Raw genomic sequence first — 9,407 nt, forward strand, 5'->3', positions numbered from 1 at the left:
ATACACACCCCTGGCCACATCTTGCATTTGCAACCTAAGACATTTGATGAGTGTAAATCCTGGAATGTCTGCAACTGAATTCCAGCCACGACAGGCCTATCATGACAGATAGCTTTGGAGAGTGACTGGAAGGATAATATTTAAAATGTCCTACATTACCAGTTTGTAAAGGACTATTCAGACTTCAGACTAGTGAGGAAGAAAGCATTTTGAAGCATGAGTTGAAACTCAAATAGACAAGCCGCTATGGAAGCATTCTGAGCAAAGATAGGAACCAGCTTCATTGAAAACCAGGAAAGAGAACAAAGAGCTTCTCCCAACACTGAAACTCATAATTCATTAATAAAGTCCAGGTAACTTTCTGTTGTTGAAGAAGACTGAACTATTTTCGGGATAACTTAGTGGGATAATCATCCAGTTTTACACTCTGCATGGTTATGAGGACCCTAAGAAGACCAAAGGCAATACATGAATGAAGAGATGATTAGTCATTTAAGTCAGTTTAACTAGCAGGAAACACATACAGCTGTGGTTTATTCTTGCTGAGAGACAGTGGACATTATCCATGAGGTAGATACATCAACTGGACAAGATTTTAGTTTGGCTAGAAAACAGATCTGGAATGAAGAGGAAAATGCTTTATTCCATCCATACACATCCAGTTAGCAAGTGGATGTTGCACATTTAGATTTAGGATGTTGCACATTTTAGATGCAAAGATATATAAACATAACCTCTACTTACACACAAAGGTGTAGAGACAAAAGAGGCTAGTGTGTCCATCAGGGCTCTTTCCACTGAGCTATGGTCCTGATGAATCCAAGAGCCACCACTGCCTGACCACCACTACACTGGAAGACAGACCTCAAAGGCAAAGGGCAGGAACTGAGGCAGGAGTTTGCAGAGAGCATGCAGAAAATACCTACCATTAATTGATCCTGGTTTAGAAACCTGCAAGACAGTCTTAAGCTGACTCAAGAGACTTCAGCATCTTGTGGTTTAGGTCAGGATGGGCTGAATTGCACATTAATTATTGTGCAATAATTGGATATGTGGGAAGGAGTGTGACAATTCATTATCTCTATGAAAGAGTGATTAATAATGCAAAGGACACTACAAAGTTACAGAAGAGTGGCTATCTCCTTGCTGACAGGACCAGAGATTGTCAATAAATGGGAGGAGCAGCATTAATTGTGCTGGTTCCAGCTACACAGGCTTGGTCCCAGACATCCCTGAAGGTAGGGCTCTGTTACTGCCCTTAGATGAGTTTCATGAGGTGGAGAGCACCATTCAGGTTGGATGATTTTTACTGGTTGTAGGTTCATTCTTCATTCTAGTGTTGCTTGATTGCCCATTGAGTCACTGGGCAAGTGTTTTCATATTAGGTCAGTTCTGCTACTGCTACCAGTCATGTTTTCTTAATAAGATGTGCCTGATCATGCTTTACCCAACAAAAGTTAATTCCTGACAACTACATAGCAATATAATGAAGATTGAACTGTGAGCCTCTGACATCAGTTGTACTACTTGAGTGTGGTCAGCCCAGCAGAGGCAGCTGAAGACTGTAAGGGACTGTGCCTTGGGATACAGAACCTGCTGTTCTGGCCTAAATAATCCCCACTCAACCTTTGCCTCCTCTTTGCTCTGTAACAGGAGCCACACCAGCATCCTCTTCTTTTCAGCAGAGAAGAATTAGAGGCTACAGCAAAGCCACAAAGAAGGCTTTTTCAAGGTACAATTGACTTGATAGAGGAAGACAGCTATAAGGTGGGAAGTAGACAGATGTGGGCTTCAGAAACTCAAATCTCCCAAGAAAATGAGGAGCCAACCCTGAGGAGGAAAAGATGAGAACATATTGAGAAAAGGGAAAGAAACTGAGTAAAGCCTACCCTTCTTTGCAGGTCTACCACAGGCCCATGACATCCTGCTGGCTTCTCACAGATTTCCTCCCTCTCCTTACAGGTATCTCCCAGGTGTCTCCCAAATACCTTCTGAGATTTCCCTTACCATTCCCAAGAACCTGCTCCACTGCCACAAAAGCTGAAAAATGCCAACTGCTGCCAAGGAGATTTAAGCTGTGAATTCCTTACAGCATTGTAGCCTGGAGGCTTGCCCCAGGCAAGTAGGCCTGAAGAGTTTTAACCCAACCTAACTCCAAAACAAGAAGCACTATTGTTTGACAGCTGTAGCTGTTTGAACCATGGAACCAAGTGCATTATGACTCTTCTTTGCTACACTTCCTCCTCTCCTGCTGGGCACATACCAGATTATGAGGGACCTCAGGTATCAGCATCTGCAGATCCAGACAATCAATTGCCTTTATTGCTTATCTCCACATTGCAGTACAGCTTGCACATGACTTGTATTCTAGAAATACCACAGATAAAATAATTAGACAAGCAGGTCTGCCATGCTAAGCAAAGAGCACTCTTCAGCTTCCCACAGGTCCAAGCAGCCCTAGGTAACATCTTAAACTACACCATAATGGTAAATAATGGTACTTCTGTGTTCATTCTTTGCATTCCATGCTTGTTCACTTTGGCTTCTCTCCGTTGCCCTCTACACTTCTCCCCTGTGAATCCTCTTGCATCTTCCAGCAGTTTCTGGGTCCATTCCAATGCCATATGCCATTCAGGCTCCCTTCTCCAGAGTTCTTCAAATAACCTCAAAATTGCCATGAAACAGCACCATGTAATCATTACAAGCAGAAACTAGAGGTTAAGATACTACCAAGTGTTCCATGCTGGAGTTTTTTGGCAATCACACAAAGCCAGAGACTGCCACAGCTCAGACTTTTCAGCGTTTGAATTCTGCCTGATCACCAGCATGTGACACAAGTTTATATACGATACTTCAGCTAGATGAAGCCTCTCACAGGATGGTCCAGCAACACACTTCTTCTCACATACCCAACCAGCTTGTTTTGCTGGGCTTATTATTCCCACCCACACCTATAACCTGGTTATCCCTCTCCAGCATCTTATGATAGCTGATTTACTGATAAATTAAATTTACCTAAATTAATTTGAAGAATAACACACACCCTCAGCTGTCTGCAGCAGATCACAACTTCTTGGCTCTCATTTTTTAATGATGCCATATAGAGTTGCACCCCTTTCTTTGAGCAACAGCTCACTTGCCACTTGTTTAATAGTCATTATTTTTCTTGGCCTGGAAAAAGTCATGTAAGATTCAGACAAATGATTAAGTGGAAACAGGTTTTTTCTTTCTGCTTCCTGCAGCCTAGACTGTCACATTCTTTAATGACATCTTTATAAATGCTGTGTGCTTTGGTGCTGTATGCTGTACAATCAGATATTGAATGCAACACAAGAGCAAGATACCAAAGCACTTGTGATACCGATGTGCCCATAATGACCTGCTTTCTGGGTATTTGGATAACTTAGAAATTAAAATTATATCCTGCTCTGAGTGATCATTCTTATCAGGCAGAATGAAAAGGGTACTTCTTTCCCTTTCTACTACTGCATGCTTTGCTGTCTCCTGAGCACATCTCATTTAATTTATCTGTTATAAATCCTGGTATGTGTATTCATTATGGACGAGGGATTGTTTGTGCAAATGAGTTATGATTCCTGTGGAAAAGCAAAACCAAAACAACACACCAATCAAACACATAGACACAGCTCATAGTTAAGTAATGCTGGATTCACTCCAGGGGCTTCTGCTCTGTGTTGGGTGGGACAAGTTAACCCAGTAGCTTCTCAGTTTTCTGTATTGCCCAGGACAAGAAGCTGTAAATGCTTTCTTGCCTTGTGAATGACTGATGATTCCATTTGGGTCCTTAAATTTGATGCATGCTTCTCCCTCATGCTGAATTGAATGAATTGAAAAGCACTGTGTGCTTTAAAACTCCTAATAGAGCAGTTATTTAAAGGATGCAAGAGAACCTGGTAGCAGAGAATAGATATATATTTTTTATCTTACAAATTAAAGAGCTATGGAAATAGCACTAGAGATATTCTTCTCTATCTACTCAAGAATCAGACACAATTTCAGTTCTTGTGTTGAAATTATCCCTTTCCTTACTACAAACCTCGAATTCCACAGAAACTAGAGAATGGCATTTTGAGTGGTTATAGAAAGGAAAACAGTCCCATGCAAGCATGGTAGAGACTATAAATCAACTCTGAAAACCATGGAAGAGGATGTGTCATGATTCCACTCATGCCACTAGGGTGAAATCTGTCATGAAATAAGTGGGAATTGTTGTCTGATGGTGCTGAAAGTCTGATTTCCTCACCAAGTCCTCTATCCTCTGAATATATGCCCATTAGGAAAGAAGTGGACAATAACCATCTCTGCTGTTTTGCATTCTTGACTGGAAATAGCTCTGTGCTGAGCTCGGTAATCTTCCATGTATGCTAAAAATGCAGCTGCCTTCATGAAGACATTCCACATAGGATTAAAACTGTGTCACAAAAATGGTAGGTGTCTGCATATGCTCAGATGATGAAGAGGTGATGAGTAGTTTACATGGCTTTGCTTTTTTGGAACATGGTGCTCAACCCCCAACTACATCATCCTCTAGTACCAATACATACATATGCATACCTATAGGATCTAAGATTTATTGCAGATATTTTTAGGCAAGAATTTATATTAAATGTCACACTGGTATTTACTGTAAGAGTCATCTATGGACTTAAAATTTTATGCTAGTGATTGAATATTCTATTTTTCAGGATTGTGAGGAGAAGAAAGACCACAGTGAAATGTGACAGCTAACTCTGAAAAACAAAAATAATCCACATACTGGGCAAATCAGCTGACAAGCTTCCTCCTTCATTATAGGAGATTGTAAAAGGACATTTCTCTAAAGTTTCATACCCTTTATGGAAAATTATGCAGAGTATAATACTGCCCACTGACATGATATCACATCACATTATACTTCATCCCAAATCTAAAAGTAGTTGCTCAAGCAAGCCAATACTTAAAAATAGACTTTATTGTATACATAGAGGTAAGTTTTGTGAAAGAATGAAGTAAAATTTTTCACTTCTTTAGGAACATTGTACCTAGGAAATACTACATAGAATTCCCCCTTATGTTATTTTGAACACATTCTTACAGCCTTCTTTGGTGTCCCATGCCTTTTGATATGTGGAGCCAACCTACTAACAAAGCATCAAGATTGTAGTCATTCAGTTTCATCACAACAGGAGAGCTACAGTTCAACACCATTTTGGAAATGCTGATCAATAACATTAAAACAATTCTCTAAATCTCAGAGCTGGTAAATAACTTCTGCAGTCTTCATAAACAGATTGGTCCATTCTGTTCTGCTCCCTGCTTTTCAGCACACAAGAGTTCACCATACTTGAATTGCAAATGAGCAGCATAAATGTTAAAAATGTTTCTGCCTGTTATTTTCATTGGCATCAGTCTCAGCAGTGTTTTGGAGATAGAAGAGAATGCACAAGCTGCAGCAGGGCTGCAAGAAAACACTCATTTCCCCAGTCTGATGGCCAGAATGGAGGATTAGTTTTATCCAAGCCCTTGATTCTTCCCTGCAATCCTCATTGGCCTGACTCGGAACCTGGTCCTTAACAGACCACTGAGCACCACTGCAAACATCCCCTTTATACTCCATGATGGTCAACAGCATCCTGTGTGTTCCAGCAAGCTGGAAGAGACTTTTCTAAAGACTTCACAGGATGCTTGCTGCAAGTGCTAACCAGGCAACACTGTGGGAGAAACTGATGTGGGCAACATCCAGGACTGAGCCCCAGCGAGTGCAGAGACAGCACACACAGGTGATCACTTTCTGTATAACACAGCTTACCAACCAAACTGGAGCAGCCACCCATGCAGTGCCTGTCAAATTAAGCAGAGGTCTGCTTAGAGACTTGAGCTATTGGTGTTACACCAGGGGAGGAGACTAGGAAGTTAGCTTATACACTTAGAGAACTTCTGTGTGTTGTAGGCACATTGGGTTAATCAACATTCATCTGTGTTCTGTAATCCACACCAATTCCTTCAGGCTGAGGAACCCACACCTGCATCTTCTGGCAGACTACAGGCTCCCACAGACTGCCAGGAGGGCTGTTAGGTCCAACACGCATGAAAATTGAAGCACTTTTTCCTTCAGGAATGGTGATGCCCATTGCAGTGCTATGGATATAAAATTATCTCAGAATTCAAAGTTTGTCTTGAGGATGGAACAAAACAACTTTCTAGGAAAAGAGATGTGACAGTTACCACTCTGTCACACCAAGGTCTGCTGGTGTAGCCTGACAGCAGTGAGATGTACAGAAATGCCCACAGCAGAGCCAGGGCCACACTTCTGACACAACCTCCCCTTCAAAGAGCCTCAGAACACAGATCTGATAATCAAAATTACTTGAAAGGTGATCTAATCCTTCATTCCATTAAGAGAATAATTTGTAATATCACTTCTGAGAGGAAAAGGTTAAATCTGAACAGCTTTTTATGCTGAATTCTTCCTTTTAAACACAATTAGTGTCCATTGGTACTTCAGACTAATTCATGCAACAGCAATGATTTTTTTTCTGCCTGAGGAAAATTTACACTAAAATGTGGAATAAGGGTATGTAAAAGGTAAAATAAACAAGCCATCCTAGCCAATGCCTGCCAAGAAAATAAGATCTAGCACTGGGATTCTTTGTACTGCTGAACCACTCAGTCTCTGTTTTTCACATTTACTGCTTGTGCAGATATTTTTTTTGTGAACTCAAATGTCCACTGGGACTGGGAATAGAAGCAAAGGTATGGCTAAACCCTTCTTCTGTCCAGCTCCATTCCTTGAGTAATTGGATACAAAAGAAATAAGAAGAAATAAGAAGTCTCTCTCTTCCAGCAGCCAGAGTATTACAAAATAAATTGCAGTTAATCTATAGCAACAGAACTGTCCATTTCTTCCAGGCAGATGAAATATAAAATATGCAGTAATGCTCAGAGCACTTGCTAATTATTTAACAGAGGGATTTTCCACACAAAACACATTTAAAAATTGAAAAGCTTCACTAGTCCTGACCAGAACATTTAAAATAAGATTTTTATTGGTGATGTTTTAAAGCAGAGGACTTCAGTGACCCCATCTTGTAGCCTGAATTCAGCTGAATCCTACACCGTGTTATAGACCCTTCTGCAGAATGTGTTCCTAACAGGAAAAACTACAGCACTATGTATCACTAGTCTGGAGCAGGAATGATTTCTAAAGACTGGCCAGGAAGAAGCAGTGTCGAGACTGGGAAAGGATTTCCAGATGAGTTCTGCCTCATCTGAGCTTCAGCTACTCACTTGCCTCCTAGTTTCTCCATGTCTGTGTTTACCCAGCTCTAGCAGTGATCTTTGTACACCCTTCAAAACTCTGAAGCTGAGGTACTGCTACACACTGTAATACCTGGTGAGTATCATTTACAATAGCATTTTACTGCTCATCATTCAGCATCCCTCTCCTCAAGCATGCTTAAATTTGCAGGTTGGTTTTTGAGAGGTTTTTTTCCCCTTTTTTCAGTGGAGGTGCACCCAGCTGTCCCTACCTTTCGCTTTAGAGCTGATGTCATCACTTCATCACCATCCATCCATCTTCCCCTGCAGTGTGTGCTACTTTCCCAGGGCTGCAAATTTCACCTGCCATTAATTCTGTTAATTCACCATGCTTGCTTGGGAAGAAAAAAAATAAAACCATGAGGAAATGTTGACATAACTACTGGCCTTTTTCTCCAGACCTTTCTTAAGCAGATGTGTGGACCTAAGTGAGGAAGAGTCAGGGACTGCAGTCTTTCAGGGTCATAAAAAAGAGAGCTAGACTGTCCTAAGCTAAGGAAAGCAGAGCACTCAAAGAAATGCGTGGGGAGGTTATCAAGTTTCATCCCTAAAGATATTTGCATAATTTGGGTATTTACCAGGAAAGAGATGGGGAGATTGGATCCTGCTTTATGGCAGTAAAATCATGGGATAGATGAGATGAACTCTTCACATTCCTTTTTGCCCCTCTAAGTTTATGCCATAGCTGTGAAGTCCAGGAATATACATTTGTCTTTCACTACGTATATTAACCTCTTCCACCCACTCCCCTGCCAACAGACTGAAGGTTTATACTGCTCTAGGGTGAGGGCTCTGTCCAAAAGTTCTTGTCCCCAAAATACTCAAGTTTCACTTACAAAATTAACCACATTCCATCTTGCTGAGTGGGGTAACTGCTTCCCCCTTACCCTTTTATTATTTTTTTTACCTCAAATGCAACAGGCCACGTTAGAGAAAAATTTCTTCTTGAGTCAGATCTCATCACTAGTACTAAGCATTTGAGCAAGATGCATATGTCAGGAGCAAGGCCACCATGAACACCTCTGTCCAGCTTTTCATCTCTTGCTAATGCTAATTTGATATTTCAGAGGAAGGTAACACTTCCCCAAGTCACCCTGGAAGTAACAGAGCTGGGAACCGGGGAGAAAAAGTGCGGTCAAAACAACAAAAAATATTATTCCTGAACCTTGATGGTAACTCACACAAAATCTGGAGTATGGTGGCATTGATGGACAAATACAATACATAAAGAACACAGTGAGTGGAGTGAGTTAATCTTTATTCCAAGCAGTTTCCCAAATAGGGAAAACAAGGAAATGCCAATGGGACTGAAAAGGCACATGAAGTCAGTTCCTGAAAGAGGCTCTTGCATTCTTCATCTGACTCTCAGTGGAAGAATGTCCTTAAAAGAAGATCAGATTCATCTTGAGGTCCCCAAATTATGATATGCCATCCCTAACCTCACAGAAGCCACCTCCATGATCAGCCTTCTGCTGTCCCCTACCTGTGTTGCCATACCCTGCCATGGCAAAGAAACAAACACGCTTTCAGTGACAGCCTCCTTCCTCCTGGCTTTTGGTCCTAATGTCCTCACGATAAATATTTGGCATCAACTATATTCAGTGACCTCCTCTGTGTTTACTTTAACCATACCACAGAATTGTTTTTAGGGAACCACTTCCACATGTCACCTCACCATAACTCCTTCTGCAGCCACATAGCTTAACACACTTTTTTGGGCAACCAAAATGCCTGTAGTTATATGGGCCAAGAAGCTATGGTCACAGCATACATCCATCGGCAAACTGAGAAAATCCTGCAGCTGTGTGTTCCCATCATGGGTGACACACCTTTGTGAAAAGTAAGATGCCTGCATTTCAGACACATCATGGGTAAGTTTCCATCACAATTCCAGAGGCAGTGATTCCACCATGTGCCGTGGCAGTCCATTTCGAAGTCTAATCACCATTTCTGTGAAGAAATTAATCATTCTGTCTGAACCTCCCCTGGCACAGCTTGAGGCTGTGTCCTCTTGTCTTGCCACTGGTTGCCTGGGGGAAGAGACCGACCCTATCTGCCCACACCCTCCCGAAAGGTGGCTGTAGAGAGCA

The sequence above is a fragment of the Molothrus ater genome, chromosome 3 (genome assembly GCF_012460135.2).
Source record: "Molothrus ater isolate BHLD 08-10-18 breed brown headed cowbird chromosome 3, BPBGC_Mater_1.1, whole genome shotgun sequence".
Lineage (NCBI taxonomy): Eukaryota > Metazoa > Chordata > Aves > Passeriformes > Icteridae > Molothrus > Molothrus ater.